General features: G+C 31.9%; 2 long non-coding RNA genes across 2 annotated transcripts; one reads left to right on the plus strand and one right to left on the minus strand.

Annotated features, from left to right (window-relative positions):
• Positions 1-567: 567 nt before the first annotated feature.
• Positions 568-2,958, minus strand: LOC136272999 (uncharacterized). The gene is made up of 3 exons (XR_010711117.1): positions 2,255-2,958; positions 1,821-1,981; positions 568-625 (listed from the first exon to the last, which is right to left on the minus strand). It is a non-coding gene; the product is annotated as an uncharacterized lncRNA (long non-coding RNA).
• Positions 2,313-9,867, plus strand: LOC136272998 (uncharacterized). Its single transcript, XR_010711116.1, has 3 exons — positions 2,313-2,346; positions 9,509-9,609; positions 9,703-9,867. It is a non-coding gene; the product is annotated as an uncharacterized lncRNA (long non-coding RNA).
• The last annotated feature ends 8,176 nt before the right edge of the window (positions 9,868-18,043 follow it).

Consider the following 18,043-nt stretch of genomic DNA (forward strand, 5'->3'; position numbering starts at 1 on the left):
AGGTTAAAGCTAAAATTAATTAACATTACTAGACATATGACTGACTGCAGAGAAACTAAATCAGCTGAACAAACAGTACAGCTGCAAGCAAAACACATTTTTTTTAGTTTTCGTGTAATCGCGTTTTTTTAATGTATGGTAAAACAACTATATTTGGAAAAAATATTCTTACTTCATAAAAAAACTGATATGCAAAATTTTACTTGCTCAAAGAGAAACCTTATAACCTTATGCGCGATATTACAGTCAGAATCAGAACAACTGAATCGGAGTGTGTGCTGACGAGTATACGAGTTAAATGCATCGTCTTTGCTACTGAAGGTGTGGTACTTTTTAATGTTTTTTTAATATTTGTTCATGACTTAAATCCTAGCTCCCAACTCTATCATATCCAATTATATATATTAATTTATTTGAGTAACGTCGAATCCAAAACACAAGCAATCGTGGGAAAATAACTGATTTTTTCATGCGGAATCAACTGATTGGAAACTTATTACATAATTGGTAGAGATAGAAAAAAATTTAGAAAAAAATGAAACTGATATTTTGCAAACGTTTATTTACCTACACATCCTTCGTTATCACAGCAGAAGTTGTGATGGTCCTCATGACAATGTCCAGCCTATTATGATATAAGTGTATAATTAATTTTTGCTTTCAGTTTGCATCAACATTCGAAAGCTCTGATTGAAAATGGAGGATATTGAGGAATATTCATCAGCAATATCGTTGGGACTGTCACATTATTAATGCTAAATACAGTGTGTAGGAAGCGGGTTTGGTTGAAGAGAACTTTTATTCTTAAAAGAATGATTAATAAAGTCAAGATTAGAGATAAGGTTAGACTTAAGTTTAGAATTTTGAGCCGATACATTAAAGCAACAGGTTATTTGTTGCAACCGTGTGTTCTACAATAAGCCAAGCAGAATATTCTTCTTAAGAATTCATGCTATTCCATTGCTGGATAAAATTTATGGTTTCTAAAGTAATATTTGAGCACTTGAGTTGAAAATCAATGCGACATACTTATTTCAATTTCTGCTTGTTGTATTAAGAACTAGGCACGATAAGCTACTGCGTTACTTTTATAACACCTACAACTGAACCAAAGTTTTAGTGTTCACCCAGTATATAGTATTTCACTATATGAAATAAACTCATTTATTTGTTTTGCCGTCGGGATGATTGATTTCCACTTAACTTTCAACAGGTTAAGAACGATGCATTAATCTTGACCCCTGGTTGCAACCTGAGACCTTGACCTTTGCTTAATTTCACAAGCATTTCATGCTTGGTTGAATTTCATTCAGTGCTTTTGGATTGTTTTAGGTAACTGATGAAAAAATGATGTTACGCTTAGAGAAAAAAATCACATTGAATAAACGTTTCAATCGGATTGCCTCATATTCAAAACAATATCGAGAACAAAATTAACAGCAAATTTGAAGTAAATACTATCTATCTTAGGAACGATGCAGACACCAAACTTCCAACGGTTCGGACAGTTTTTACAATGATCATTTTGGCTTGTGACATTTTTGTTTTTCTTTTGAAACTATCACTAAAGAATATTATCATTAACAAAAAGTTGCCCATCATACTAAGCTTGCGCAGAAAAAGAGCAATTCAATGTTTTGACGTTTAGTCACTGGTACTAGATTTCAATCGGAATTGTCTTATTTTATCTATGCTATTGACGAGAAAACATATATCACTTACGAAATGTTGAAAATTTAAAATTATTTTATTTGGTAGTTTTCAAATTATTATATTTATCAGGGTGAACACTTAGGTTTGTTCAGTGTAGTTTGATATACCTGGGCACATTTGACATTTTGTGGTGGTTGATCTTTGTGGGGTATGACAATTTGACAAACTTCACATTGCATCAGGCTATTGACATCACAAATGTGATGCTCACACGTCGGACAGTTGATTAAAGCCGAGTGATGTCCACCTCTATAACTGAGAGAACTTGCTAAAAGACGCAAACAATTCAGTGACAACAAACAATACAAAATGCTGAACATTATTTGGAATACGTTGCAACCCAATCAATTTTATGACAAAATAATTCTTGTCATATTTTCTTTTTTTAATTCATATACTGTAAATTGGGATGATATTCAAGCAAATACAACTACAGTCTTCTCTTAAGATAATTGGTTTTCAACGTACGTACTACACTATTTTTAAACATGACTTGTTTAGCTGACGTCTGAAAATTTTTATCTTCTGAATAATAACTTACTAAATGATGTGCCCACCAAAGAAAGTAAAACGACAACGAACATAGTAGTCTGCAAAAACTATCGTCAGGATAGGCTGGATTGTGAGGCTAAGGTATGGCATTCGTAGATAAAAGAAATGTGTCTTGGTCTTTAGTATATCATATGAATAGATCAAGGTTATGTCATTTGTGCTATATAATTTTATAACCTACACATTTATACATGATATACATAAAGTGACCAAAAATGATGCAAACAATGAATTTGTACATAGTTTTTTTCAGATTTTTTTTACAAGTATTTTTAACTAACACGCAATCAAATAAATTTCTAAAAAAGAATAGACCGCAGCTATTATGTTTTCTTTTTCGATCGTCCGTCTGCCGGTCCGCATTTCCATCTTTCCATCAAAATGGTTAGCATTGACGCGTTTTAGTGACATCACATGTATATGTATTTTTAGTTTTTAAAAACAGTTTGCTTCATTCCCTACTTTCAGCAGAGTTATTGTTATTGAAACAGGTGTCTTTTTTCTCAGTAGAATCATTTATAAATAACTTGTAGCATGTATAAATAATAGCATGTATTTTTAAAGCCATAAGCTTACGTACGTGTTTTAAAAAAAAAATACATCAATATATTTTACCTTGGTAGTTAAAATGTGTATTGCCAAGGACATACATGTTTTGCAATGTTTGCTACCTTTATACTCAGATGAAACACAATAATTTTTTTTCTCACACAACATTAGTTACATGATTTAAAATCATCTACTGTCGTTTTATGTTTCTTTTAACAAAAGATGGTATCGTTCTTCTCATTGTACGCCACGTTAATTTGCTATTAAAACTTTTATTTTGAATGAAACTTTAAAAATATTCGTGCATGCATCTTCAGACAATCGAATGCGTTAACAAAAATATGATATACAAATATAAACTTGCTAATGGTTTCCCTTATCTAACACTATTTGAGCGAATCGTTATTACTTCTGCATTACAATATGACTAAGTCAAAAGGTCACACTAGAGCTTCAGTAATCTGGGTCTCTTCTTTTTCTTCCTACACACACCAATCAACAGCTGTCAAAACAAACCTAGTATCATTATAAAAGCACATTAATATTTTAATAATAAGCTACACTTAAAAATGTCTTTTCACATTTAACATATACAAAAACAATATGGGTTTTTCAATTTCTAGTGCCAAATTAAACGAAAACAAAATAAATTTAATATATGGTAATGTTTATTTTATACTGATAAATAAGAAAACATGGACATGTATTATTAATTTATAACTTAATTTTATTAAAAGCCCTCAATAAATTTGGTAAACTTTTAGCATACATCCCTAGTCTTTATATTATTAGAAATATAAAATTTTATCATGCATTGAAAAGGACGAAAAGATTCCAAGTTTATTTTTCTTAGTTACGGAATGAATTAATTTTAAAATGTTATCATTATTTAAAAAAAAAACAACCTGCATGGACCTGCCTTATAATAGTCCAATTAATACTTATTGCGTTACATAGATAGACACTTAATTGGCGGTATAGTAAAGTTCACTAGGAGTTGAAATCGCCTTGTTTTGACGTACTGACATATATAAGCCTCTGTCTGTATAGGACCAAAACATTCAAGTTCGTTTTAAAAGTGGTGTGGGAATAACACCAAGTAATGCAAATAACTGCAAAGGCAGATCGATGATAAATGTTTACCCCAAAAAGATAATGCAGAATTTGTAAACATTGTGATAAAATAAACATATTGTGATAAATCACAATTGTAGAACATAAGGGTTCTGGAAATGTTTAAAAATGTATTTATCTTATTATTCCCTAGTATCTAATCATCTACTCCTCTGGGAATGAATTATTTTTCAAATGAAAAGACTGTTACCCTTTATCTTAAGACACTTAACCACTGCCAACACCAAAAACTTCAACAACAGTCGCCAAAAAACTTTGACAAGAAAATTAATTTTTGAGAAAAAAAAGCATAAGAAAATTTTAAATGATAAAAATAAACTAGACACGATCTCGTTGCGAGCAACGAGGAGGTCTTCCGTGCGATTTTTTGAAGGTTATATGAACTTGACTTTGATATTTGACCCTTTATCTCCTTATTGGGGCTGCAAAAAAAAAATGATGGTTGAATTTTGTTAGGAACATCATTCTCAGCATTTTATTCTATATTGATTTTCAAAATAATGCTTTTTAAAATATTTGTTCTGTTTGAGGTATGTTATCAAAGTTTTGTACTTCTGGTCCCTTAAAACCCATTAAAACCCCTTAATACGGAACACGTTATAAAATAATTATAATATTTTGTTAAATAAATGTGAATTGAACATTCCTGCTTCCTAAACATATAACAAAATATTTTTCAGTAAAGTGCTATGGAAGAAAGACTTTAGAGCCCTTTTTGCCCCTAAATTGAAGGGCCAGCCCCTTTTTCTTGGCATCATACGAAAGTTCTTTTGATATTAAACATATTTTGTTCAACAAGTGTTTAGAAATTCTTTGGCGTTTTTGAGCTATCTGGGATATGACATTTTAGGGGCCGACCCCTCATCTCCTTATTGGGGCCAGATTACGAAACTTTTATGATTGAATATTGTTTAAAACATCATTCTAGGCATCTTTTATTCTATATTGCTTTTCAAAATATTTGTCCTTTTTGAGATATATTCGATCGAAATTTTGGACTTTTGGCCCCTTAAAACCCCTAATTACGTAACGCATAATAAAAAAATTATAATGTATGGTTTAATTAGTGAAAGATGAACATTTTTGCTTCTTAAACATATTACAAAACATTTCTCAGTAAAGTGCTATAGAAGAAAGACTTTAGAGCCCTTTTGGCCCCTAAATTGAAGGGCCAGCCCCTTTTTCTTGGCATCATACGAAAGTTCTTTTGATATTAAACATAATTTGTTCACAAGTGTTTAGAAATTCTTTGCCGTTCAAGGGCTATCTGGGATAGGACATTTTAGGGGCCGACCCCTCATCTCCTTATTGGGGCCAGATAACGAAAATTTTATGATTGAATATTGTTTAAAACATCATTCTAAGCATCTTTTATTCTATATTGCTTTTCAAAATATTTGTCCTTTTTGAGATATATTCGATCAAAGTTTTGGACTTTTGGCCCCTTAAAACCCCTAATTACGTAACGCATAATAAATTTTATAATGTATATTTTTTTTGGAAAAGATGAACATTTTTGCTTCTTAAACATATTACAAAACATATCTCAGTAAAGTGCTATGGAAGACCGACTTTAGAGCCCTTTTGGCCCCTAAATTGAAGGGCCAGCCCCTTTTTCTTGGCATCATACGAAAGTTCTTTTGATATTAAACATATTTTGTTCAACAAGTGTTTAGAAATTCTTTGGCGTTTTTGAGCTATCTGGGATATGACATTTTAGGGGCCGACCCCTCATCTCCTTATTGGGGCCAGATTACGAAACTTTTATGATTGAATATTGTTTAAAACATCATTCTAGGCATCTTTTATTCTATATTGCTTTTCAAAATATTTGTCCTTTTTGAGATATATTCGATCGAAATTTTGGACTTTTGGCCCCTTAAAACCCCTAATTACGTAACGCATAATAAAAAAATTATAATGTATGGTTTAATTAGTGAAAGATGAACATTTTTGCTTCTTAAACATATTACAAAACATTTCTCAGTAAAGTGCTATAGAAGAAAGACTTTAGAGCCCTTTTGGCCCCTAAATTGAAGGGCCAGCCCCTTTTTCTTGGCATCATACGAAAGTTCTTTTGATATTAAACATAATTTGTTCACAAGTGTTTAGAAATTCTTTGCCGTTTAAGGGCTATCTGGGATAGGACATTTTAGGGGCCGACCCCTCATCTCCTTATTGGGGCCAGATAACGAAAATTTTATGATTGAATATTGTTTAAAACATCATTCTAAGCATCTTTTATTCTATATTGCTTTTCAAAATATTTGTCCTTTTTGAGATATATTCGATCAAAGTTTTGGACTTTTGGCCCCTTAAAACCCCTAATTACGTAACGCATAATAAAAATTTATAATGTATATTTTTTTTGGAAAAGATGAACATTTTTGCTTCTTAAACATATTACAAAACATATCTCAGTAAAGTGCTATGGAAGACCGACTTTAGAGCCCGTTTGGCCCCTAAATTGAAGGGCCAGCCCCTTTTTCTTGGCATCATACGAAAGTTCTTTTGATATTAAACATATTTTGTTCAACAAGTGTTTAGAAATTCTTTGGCGTTTTTGAGCTATCTGGGATATGACATTTTAGGGGCCGACCCCTCATCTCCTTATTGGGGCCAGATTACGAAACTTTTATGATTGAATATTGTTTAAAACATCATTCTAAGCATCTTTTATTCTATATTGCTTTTCAAAATATTTGTCCTTTTTGAGATATATTCGATCGAAATTTTGGACTTTTGGCCCCTTAAAACCCCTAATTACGTAACGCATAATAAAAAAATTATAATGTATGGTTTAATTAGTGAAAGATGAACATTTTTGCTTCTTAAACATATTACAAAACATTTCTCAGTAAAGTGCTATAGAAGAAAGACTTTAGAGCCCTTTTGGCCCCTAAATTGAAGGGCCAGCCCCTTTTTCTTGGCATCATACGAAAGTTCTTTTGATATTAAACATATTTTGTTCAACAAGTGTTTAGAAATTCTTTGCCGTTTAAGAGCTATCTGGGATATGACATTTTAGGGGCCGACCCCTCATCTCCTTATTGGGGCCAGATAACGAAAATTTTATGATTGAATATTGTTTAAAACATCATTCTAAGCATCTTTTATTCTATATTGCTTTTCAAAATATTTGTCCTTTTTGAGATATTTTCGATCGAAATTTTGGACTTTTGGCCCCTTAAAACCCCTAATTACGTAACGCATAATAAAAAAATTATAATGTATGGTTTAATTAGTTAAAGATAAACATTTTTGTTTCTTAAACATATTACAAAACATTTCTCAGTAAAGTGCTATAGAAGAAAGACTTTAGAGCCCTTTTGGCCCCTAAATTGAAGGGCCAGCCCCTTTTTCTTGGCATCATACGAAAGTTCTTTTGATATTAAACATATTTTGTTCAACAAGTGTTTAGAAATTCTTTGCCGTTTAAGAGCTATCTGGGATATGACATTTTAGGGGCCGACCCCTCATCTCCTTATTGGGGCCAGATAACGAAAATTTTATGATTGAATATTGTTTAAAACATCATTCTAAGCATCTTTTATTCTATATTGCTTTTCAAAATATTTGTCCTTTTTGAGATATTTTCGATCGAAATTTTGGACTTTTGGCCCCTTAAAACCCCTAATTACGTAACGCATAATAAAAAAATTATAATGTATGGTTTAATTAGTGAAAGATGAACATTTTTGCTTCTTAAACATATTACAAAACATTTCTCAGTAAAGTGCTATAGAAGAAAGACTTTAGAGCCCTTTTGGCCCCTAAATTGAAGGGCCAGCCCCTTTTTCTTGGCATCATACGAAAGTTCTTTTGATATTAAACATATTTTGTTCAACAAGTGTTTAGAAATTCTTTGCCGTTTAAGAGCTATCTGGGATATGACATTTTAGGGGCCGACCCCTCATCTCCTTATTGGGGCCAGATAACGAAAATTTTATGATTGAATATTGTTTAAAACATCATTCTAAGCATCTTTTATTCTATATTGCTTTTCAAAATATTTGTCCTTTTTGAGATATTTTCGATCGAAATTTTGGACTTTTGGCCCCTTAAAACCCCTACTTACGTAATACATAATAAAAAATTGATAATGTATAGTTTAATTAAAAAAAGATGAACATTTTTGCTTCTTAAACATATCACAAAATATTTCTCAGTAAAGTGCTATGGGAGAAAGACTTTAGAGCCCTTTCGGCCCCTTATTTGAGGGACCAGCCCCTTTTTCTTTTTATCAAACGGAAGATCTTGTAAATATAAATTTTATTTGCGCTATATGTTATTGTAAAATATTTTCAGGAAAGGAGATAAAGAACAAAAACCATTAAAAATTACGTCGTTTTTTAAAACTCGATTTTCGGGTCCAGGCGAGCTTCGACGCCTTTGAAGCCAGACAACAACAAATGCCTTTAAACACATCTACAATCTTTTGTCTACAATCCCTGAAAATTTAAATTCATTATCTTTTTTCGTTTAGGAGGGGATAGCAGGACAAAATGGCCCTCTAAAAATCACTAAAACGTCAATATCTCCCGAACGGAAATGACGTCATCAAAATAAAAAATTATATATAAGGTTTTTATCAATATCTACAAGATCTGAAATTTTCACGAAAATCGGTCAAGTCGTTTTCAAAAAATCGCTTGTACAAAAAAGCGTAGGAAAAAAAAAAAATAAAAGGGAAAAAGAAACAAAGCAATAACAATAAGGTCTTCCGTTGGAAACGGAAGACCTTAAAAAGTATGAACTTTTTTGCAAGGAGTGCCATCCTATTTTATCTAATTTACATTAAACATTATCTAGTCTTTGAATATTATTGTGAACATGTGACAATTAGCGCATACGAATGATCGGAAGATGACTTTTCAACAAGTTAAGGTGGATTTCTGAATAAGCCTATTGTAATACAAATAAAAATGTATCTACCGATAATGATTCCCTCTATTTCTTACGAAAACTTTTTACTAAGTCATAGCTCTCTTGAAACTAACAGGACTTAAATCTACACATCCCACTAGTTGAAACCTACAACGACCTTAGAAAAATCACGGACTGCGCTAAATAATCATGATGATGTCAAACTCAAATTCCCACAGGAGACGATTCAACTGCTTCTTTAGCTAACATACTGATGTACATTAACAGTAATTTAGTTAATTTAACTTACTTTTTACAATCAATTTGTTAATTTGTTTAAAGAAAGTTGTAAATATAAACAATAAAATGCTTTTTTTGGTGATTTTCGCGGTTTGCGTTATTGTCTGCAATGTCACTACGTTCATATCCCACATGAAACACCCAAGAAAGCATTTTATTGTAGAATTGAATTTCATTAAAGCAATGTACAAGTTTTAGCGGCAGCGGTTTTCCGCCATTAACGCTGAAAAGAATACACAGCCAAGTGTAATACATACGTTTACAGTAATATGTAGCACGTATATATTAAAGCTGGCTTGCGTAGAATGAGAAAAAATCGTAACAGAACTGACATAACCTTGATTCCATTCAGTAGAGATTAAAGACAGTGACACAAATTCTTTATCTACACAAGGTGAACCTTCACCTTACAAACCAGCCTATCCTGTCGATAAGGTTTGCAGAGTACCATGTTCTTCGTTGTGTTTTTTCTTTCATTAGTGGGATCAACGTTAAGTAAGTAAATATTCAGCCAATCTTAGAAATTAAGGGCATCATTTCTTTATTTGTTTTCAAATTTTCGCGTTATTAAAACATATTGTATTTCAGCAAGTTCTTTGAGTAAAAGAGGAGGTGGCGGTGGCCACAATGTTCCGCTAATCAACTGTCCGACATGTGTGCATCACGTTTGTGATTTAAATAACTTGATACAATGTGAAGTTTGTCAGATTCATATACCCCATGAAAATCAGCCGCCGGTAGATGTCAAATGCTTACAAGTAAGTGAAAAACTTCTTACATTTTTCTTTTTAACAATCTATAGAATCAAACAACGATTGATAAATAAAGTGATTCTGTGGTTTAACTTAATGATAAAAACAAAATGAATTACAAAATGTGATGGATGATTTTTTGTTTCGAAAATTTAATGCTGAAAACCTTACTTTGAGACAAAGTTACCACTTGAATGAGCAAAATTCAAACTTTTTCTCAACAAATGGTTGTAGAGAGTACACCAATAAACTTCCTTCATATTTTTTCCAATTTTTAAATCTTCAATATAAGTCTGTAGCTACGCAGTTCGAAAGCTGTTCTGAGTGATTAAAAAGACATTGTCATGTTCTTGTATGCATACTTTTCAAAGAAAATGGCATGTAGGACATATTTATTGCTTTTATATCTTGTGGCAACATTTTTCGCCAGTTTCGGGCAGAAACAAGCCAGTTCAAGAAATCATTACATTCTTATCCTCAAATGTACAAGATGGCCGCACATCCCCCATAAAAATTATGATAAGACTCACTATTTCATCATTTTTGTATGTGGTTATAATGTGCTTTTTATGAAAGTTTTTTTTCCAAATGAAATATATATGTTTTTGCAAATTACATTATCGTATTCTCATTGATCCGTCGTTTGATTAAAACCAATGGCGTTTTTGAGAGCATAAAATGTATCATCAATATGTGTTTTGATGACTCATCTCCCACCAACAAAAGTTGTTGTAAAATGTTTCCCGATAGGATCCAAATTGAAAAATGTCCTTAAAAGACTTAAATAAGTTTAAATAATTGTATTAGGAATTATCTCCTAAGAATATATAAAGTCTTCTTTAATGACATGACAATCAATTTGTAAATAACTTTCTAGGTTAGTATGGGAACATAAAAAGAAGAAAATTAAATGTCATTTTAATTTGATGTCCCTTTGTGTAGATAGACATCCTTTTACACTTTTCGCGATAGTTCAATTAAGTGTATACTAAAACAGAAAACTCGAATGCAAAAGATGATCGTTTTAGCGTCTTTCAATACTATATTCAGCTAATTTGAATGAACGGAGGTAAGCGTAATTGAAAATTTAAGAACAGATTAATTCATAACTTGTTGTTACAAAGTTGTGTTTTCCACCGTTATGAATGCTTTGGACTTGAAACAACCAATACAAACTATAAGCTTTATATACTAATTAATATTGCATTTGAATGTATATTCTTTAAAGAGGAAGGTCTCTATGTTCGATGATGAAAAAATTCAAGTAAAAATTTTAAAACCTTTTGACTTCAGTTAACAGTCAAGTATCTAATATTATGTAGACAACATTACTTAGAACGAATGAAAATTTGAATGTTTACAGGCTCATAAGAACTCGTAAACTTTCAAAACAAACCCTTCGGAAATAACCGATATAGAAGCAGTGGGGGTTTATTCGGGATGGCCACTTAATTGGATCTACGAAGAATAAAACTTTTGCATCAACTGACCATTAATGAATAGAGAGAGAGAGAGAGTGTGAGAGAGAGAGAGAGAGAGAGAGAGAGAGAGAGAGGGTGTTAAATCGCTGGAACATGCAACTGGGCATAACCATTCGTGGACGAAAATAGTTGATATGTCGACAAATAATAGTTTATATGTGCGACCTTTGTGAATGCTGTAGTAACTAGATAGCATGTGAGGTACTTAAATGATATATCTGCCGCTTGGAATAGGCCGAAGGAGTTCACTTGATGCACTACCCATAGCTTTGCTTTACGATGCTTATTCTGATGACCGATCATGTATGTGTGTTAATTTAAATTAAATTTAAATGTTGATCGTTGATATCACGCTGCGCTCGCTATTAAATGCGTAGGATTTTCATACAGTTCCCGGGAAGCACTTTTTAATACAAGGAGGATAAAATTATATCATACGTAAAATGTCAGATTATTTGATCAAGTGTATGCTCTTGCACTACTGCATTTTATATGACAGATTTTGCGTCATTCTCGATACAATCAATCCCAATATGTACTCATTTGTATTTTGTAAAATGTTTTTAATTTTCGAAATACATCTTTTCATGAACATCGCATTAATAATGGGCATGGCTTATGCAAATTTCCTTATGTAACAAATAACATGTGCTAAAATTCTGATTCCTTCTTAACACAGCTGAGATGCAAACAAAAGCTGAAGCTTGTGATATAAATGTAGAAGTATTTTTAGAAACTACCCCCTTATATACAATGTACATGTACCACAATTGTATTGAAAACAAAATTATGTAAAAACCTTTTATTTTTCATGTTACATTTATATTTAATGTTTCTTCAGATTTTCAAATTATTTGTAAAAAAAAAAAATTCGTCGTAACCCTTTTTTAAGTTTTATTGGTTTGCGTGAAGAATTTTACAATTAAAACATATTTTACATTTAAACTTTGAGGTAAAACAAATACGTTAAAAAATGTTGCTTGGGTATTTTTGCGTCTGTTGATGTAAGGAAATATCAAAACAAAATTCGAAAAAGCACTGACATAACCACAAATAAAGCTGGATTATTTCTAAGATTTTGTTGACATAATGCTAAAATGTTTCAGAGAATATCCAAGGACAGTTTTCATTAAAAAAGATTAAACGGAAGTAAAATTTAAACACATTAAAGAACGGATTCTTGTATTTTAATTTCGCATCATCTCTGAAAAAATAATATTCTAAATCGGTCGCACCGTTAAAGGGGCATGGTCACTATTTTGGTCAAAAGTTATTTTTTCGATTTTAATGTTTACAATGCTTTAGTAAGGCATTTTTAATAGGCAATCAAAATTTGAGTGTCATTGTTTACATTTTGAATGCCAAAGTTCAAATTCAAATTTTAGTCCTAAAATGAGTGTGTTAAACGTTAGGAACTGTTTATTTAAGCTTAAAATAAATAAGAAGATAGACAAATCCGCTCAAAAAAATGTTTTACAGGTATATTGAACCCCTGTAAGCAAAAACAGGGCACAAGCCTTGTTTACATGACAAAGAAATGTGAGCTGTGTATCTTGCTTATAACTTATCTACTGACTCTCAATTTCATTTAATCATTAGAAATGAATTCCTTAAGCATTGTAAATAATAAAAACAGAAAAATAAAATTTGACCAAAATCGCGACCATGTCCCTTAAAGACGATATTTGGGGGGGGGGGGGGGGGGGGTCATGAAGAAAGGGAAAAATAAAAAGGAAACAATTAAATTACAGAAGGGTATTTCATTAGGAACGATAACTCTTAGATATCATTATTTCATTATTAAAGGCTGGTCATTGCCACGAAAAACCCGACCATCATTGCTGTGACAACGAGGGATGTGTAGGTAAATACTGCGATATAAGATATATATATAGTGTAAGTTCAATTGTCACGAACAATTACTATATTTAACATGAAAATTTAATCATATTTAAATTCACTTGATTGTCTGATTTTATGATTCAAGTTATTTCTTGTACGTTAAATACATGTATATAAATAAAACAATTTTGAATAATAATAATATTTCAAAAATGAATAAAAATTAACATTTGTAGATAAACGTATAAATATTACTTTCGGCATAATATGATGTATTGTTTCCATAGCAAAATATTTTGACGAACGCTGTGACAATTTTCTTTCCATTTTGTGATTTGATTCGCTACATCAAGATTCCGACCGCCCGTTTAAAAAATGGGGCTCGAAAGACAGACACCCCTAGCAAAATAAAGTTCAACACTAAGAATATTAATGAGGATTGGAGAAAATTAGGAGATGAATTTGAACTCTACAAATTTCTTTCGGAAGAGGAAGAGGACAAAACGAAATTACTGTCGTTGAAGTATTCAATCGGCGCGGATGATATAGAAATCTGTAACACGTTGAAAATTAACAAAGAAGAGAATGACTGAACATTGAAAGGAGTTCTTGTTGTTTTGAACGCATACTGTAGACATAAAAGTACCGAAACTGTTGAGGAATTCAAATACAATGGAGATATTCATTACCGAAATGAAATCATTAGAAGCTAAATGTACTTGTACTTAAAGTGTAATTGTTGATTCCTATTTAAGAGATAGAATCGTCTGTGGAATTATGGATCCTCTACTTAGAAAACGCTTATTAAGAACCTCTTTACCCACCTTAGACAAGTACATAGACATTTCTAGAGCTGCAGAAATTACCCAACAAAGGATCAGCATATTTGGTAATAATCCATGAGCAATTATGCAGACCAAATGTTAACAAAGTCAACGAAGGAAGCCAACCCCCCCCCCCCCCCAAAAAAAAAAAAAAAAAAAAAAAAATAAAACAAACAAAAACTTTAAAAAACTAGTAGGCTAATTGTTCTCGAACAATTAGAGGTCTTTCCACCTTAATTTTTTTTTTAATGAATTGCAAGACTGCTCAATAAGATATATACAAAATTATTATACCAATGCTATATGTTGTACTATAAAATGGGAAAGCCACAAAGCCATAAAATGATAAATGATTTTAAAGAGATTTTCTTTTTATTTAAAGCCATTTCTGTAAGAATTCCATGTTGTATATATATCGTAGACATCTATTGATAACTTTTCTAAAAAAAATTTTCACTTACTCTGAACAAAACTGAGCCAAGTGAATATTCTTTAAACAAGCATATAAACAGAAAACCTAACAATAGAAGAGAGTGTTCTAGAGGCTAGCTGTCTTTGTACTAAATGAATGGGTTGACTGTAAAAACAAGTTCCACTTGAGTAACAACAGGACCTGATATGATACCTGGCTGACCCAGTTGAATACCTTATTGCGCAATTCAGCTATTGAAACCCTTATTATAATTCTTTATTTCAAAAGATATGAAAAGTCATTAATTAAAAGATTTCCAAATGACATTGACCTTTGACCTTTATGTAATTTTCTTTGGCCAAGGTAGACGCTTCTATTCCAAGTGGTCCGAAGTCTCTATGATAAATAGTAAAAAAGTTTGAAGTGATTTTATCGAAGTTTTAATACTTTCAGGGGCAATAACTGCTAGAAGGGGGCCTCAGATCCTTCGGTGTAAATAGATTGAAGAACCCACTAAGTGTACTGAATACATTGGTAAAAGTTCCAAGTCTTTATCTCTTATGGTTATAGAGGAGTAGCGATGATTAGTATTTAGTATAAAAGGGGCAGTAACTCTGTAATTATTTAAAAGTGTGAACTGAGGGGCTATATTTTTAAATGTCTTATGGTGTCCTACTACGTCCATGAAAAAGTTTTTCTCTAGCACCCTAAACAAACATCTAAAAACTCGTTAATTAATTATAACAGATTTTCAAATGACATTGACCTTTGACCTTTTTGTCATTGTGTTCGGCCAAGGTAAACGCTTCAATCCCAAGTGGTCAGAAGTCTCAGTTTCAAGGCAAAAGGAAACAAATATCCCAATAATCTTAAAATACTTAAAATACAGCTGTTTGATGGTCAATGAACCATCGAAATTTACAATCTCAATAAATTCTGAAAAGCATAGTAAAACACTTACAAAAGCCATTGTCAGTTTTGCACAGCAGAAAAATTACCTCCAAACCAGTCAAAAACCAATCGCGTTCAAAAATGTTTCACGTGTAGAAAGTACGAAATTGATTTTGGCATGCTGAGCATTACAAAGAAATTCGATGCTGACTACATTCAGCAATTTGACCAAATTAGACCAAATTAAATGGCTGATGATGCCTTTCGGAATTTTGAACGGAAGAGTATCAACGCCGTCAGGATTAGGCAGGAGAAGGACATCCAGGCATCTAAAGCATTGCCAAGGACCTCTGTGTATGGTGAATGTGCCACAGAGGAAGACCCTATTTTAGATCATGACCAAAAGTTGAAAGCACTGATTAAAAGATGTTGCAGACGAGAACTTGGGATGAACAAAGACAAGACGAGACTTTGAGAGTAAAGTAAGATTCATGGGACATCTCATTACAAAGGCCTAAGAAACGCAAACATGTCAACAAAGTTCTGGAAAAGAAGCAGAAATAGAAGCTTGTAAAGTTGTAAAAACAAACGACAAACACGTGCACATTATAATACTCGTAGTCCTAATGACCTGGAACAATTGACGATTATAGACCTTGTGCGCATCGCACCACCGAATGGGATGGGACCTTCAAAAGAATGAAAAAGGGAGTAGTCACCAAAGTCCTCCCCAACTGATCTTTTAAAACTCAGTTCAATGGAGAGAGAGAGAGAGAGAGAGAGAGAGAGAGAGAGAGAGAGAGAGAGAGAAGTAACCAAGTGAATTCCAAACAGACAACCCAGTAAAAAAGCAAGTTTTTGTAATCGTAGACCAAAACTTGATCATGATGCAAAGTAAAAAGGCCAATTAGATGCAAAGCCTGTGTAAAGTTATCTAAGTCTTTAATATCAACGCTATGTAAGAATCCAAGATTTATAAAAGGGTCTGGCCACGTATAGTCACAAATTTTCCTTGTATTACTTATATGGACACATCTAGGGGCAATACGCAAAAAAATACTAAACGTTGGTTGCTGTAGGCAACCGTTGCCTTAGTCACCGGGGCTAAAGGTGGAAAGTAGCAAAAGTTATCTTCTTTGAAGCCATATTAGAAGGTTTTGGCCACTAATGTAAACTATCAAAGACATAAAACAGCCTTTGCCCTATTTTTATTTCTTATATTATATGAGAAAATTGATGAAGAATCCAATACTAAAATGTTACCTTTGAAACCGTTACAATATTTTTCAAATTAGTGATTTGTGGTTTTTTAAAGGCCAAAATGGGAAACTATTAATTTTTTACATCCTTATAAATGTCCATGCAAAATAAATTTTATAATAAAAATTGACATCCGTTGCTATGATAAGTAGACCAAGAAATAGAAAAACTGCAAAAAGAAGAAGATTTTGATATGCTTTAATTCCTGACTTTAGAAATTTTTAGCAATTTGAATTTAGTTGGAACTTGGAAAAATAAATTTTCATTAATACCACAAAAAAGCTTTGTTATGGAACAGAAAAGTGTTGTTGCTACCGAAAATGAAATTGCATAGAAAATCACACAGAAATTCTTACTTTTTTTGCATAGCAGCCAACGGCAGTTATTTTTAGAAAATATAAGATTTTTTTCAAGTGTCATTAAAGTTTATGATATACTCGATTTTTTCCTCGCCAATTGATTTAATATATTTAATCATTATATATAAATAATATCCATTCAAAAATGCCTGAAAATATTTTAATTTACCTTATTTTATAGCTCGTTACCATAGCAACGAATCTCATTATTTATATTTAAATTCTTAATTGCACAATCACAATAGCTTTTACCAAAAAATCCAAGATTTGCACTTTTTATTCAAATTAAATGATAAAAACATATTTTTAAAGCTGCTTGGTCCGATTTTTTTGTTATTACAGTATCAATTTTTTTCCATACAAACCATTTATCTTAGAAAGTTATGGACTTTTTCTATTTACACCAGCAGAATCAGTCTCCTTTCAAAGTTAGAAATATTCAAAGTAAATATAATAATTTCTTTTTGGGCAAACGAAAAAACAAACCAAAATGCATCACGGGAATGTTTAGAAAAAGAAACCGTTTGGTTTCGTCCCCCGAATGATTGGGGCTATTCAACCCTCATGCTATGCATCGATTGTAAAGAAAGCAAACTTCAGATATATTAGTGAACAAAACGTACACGTTTATTTGTAATTTTTCTGAACATTTCGACCTTTATTTAAAGCGATGTCAAAATCGTAATACAACCATGCCGTCTCGTCGTCAGGGGTGAAATTTAACATGAGGCGAAATAACGCGGTACCCTTTTATGTCGTTTGTTTTGTTAGCAAATTTTGTACGTATTTTTCTTTATTGAAATTTGGCTTACTTGACTGGGAAAACTACTGCAATGTCTATTATTATACATATACTTAGCATAACCATCGTTTAAAAGCGTGCATAAAATTTGATATAAAATCGGACCAAGCAGCTTTAAATTTCTGTTATGTAACCATGGAAACGCTCTAAAAAATGCGTTTCTCCGCGATATTTTGTTTCTCTTGAAAAACATTTTTAATAATGTATTTTACCCTGGAAACCCTCAGTTGTGCACATTACTTACAATATGTTCTCAAATAAGCATTAAAATGCAATTTTAACATCTTTTTCTTCTGTTACCATGGC

This window comes from Magallana gigas, chromosome 2 (genome assembly GCF_963853765.1).
Source record: "Magallana gigas chromosome 2, xbMagGiga1.1, whole genome shotgun sequence".
Taxonomy (NCBI): domain Eukaryota; kingdom Metazoa; phylum Mollusca; class Bivalvia; order Ostreida; family Ostreidae; genus Magallana; species Magallana gigas.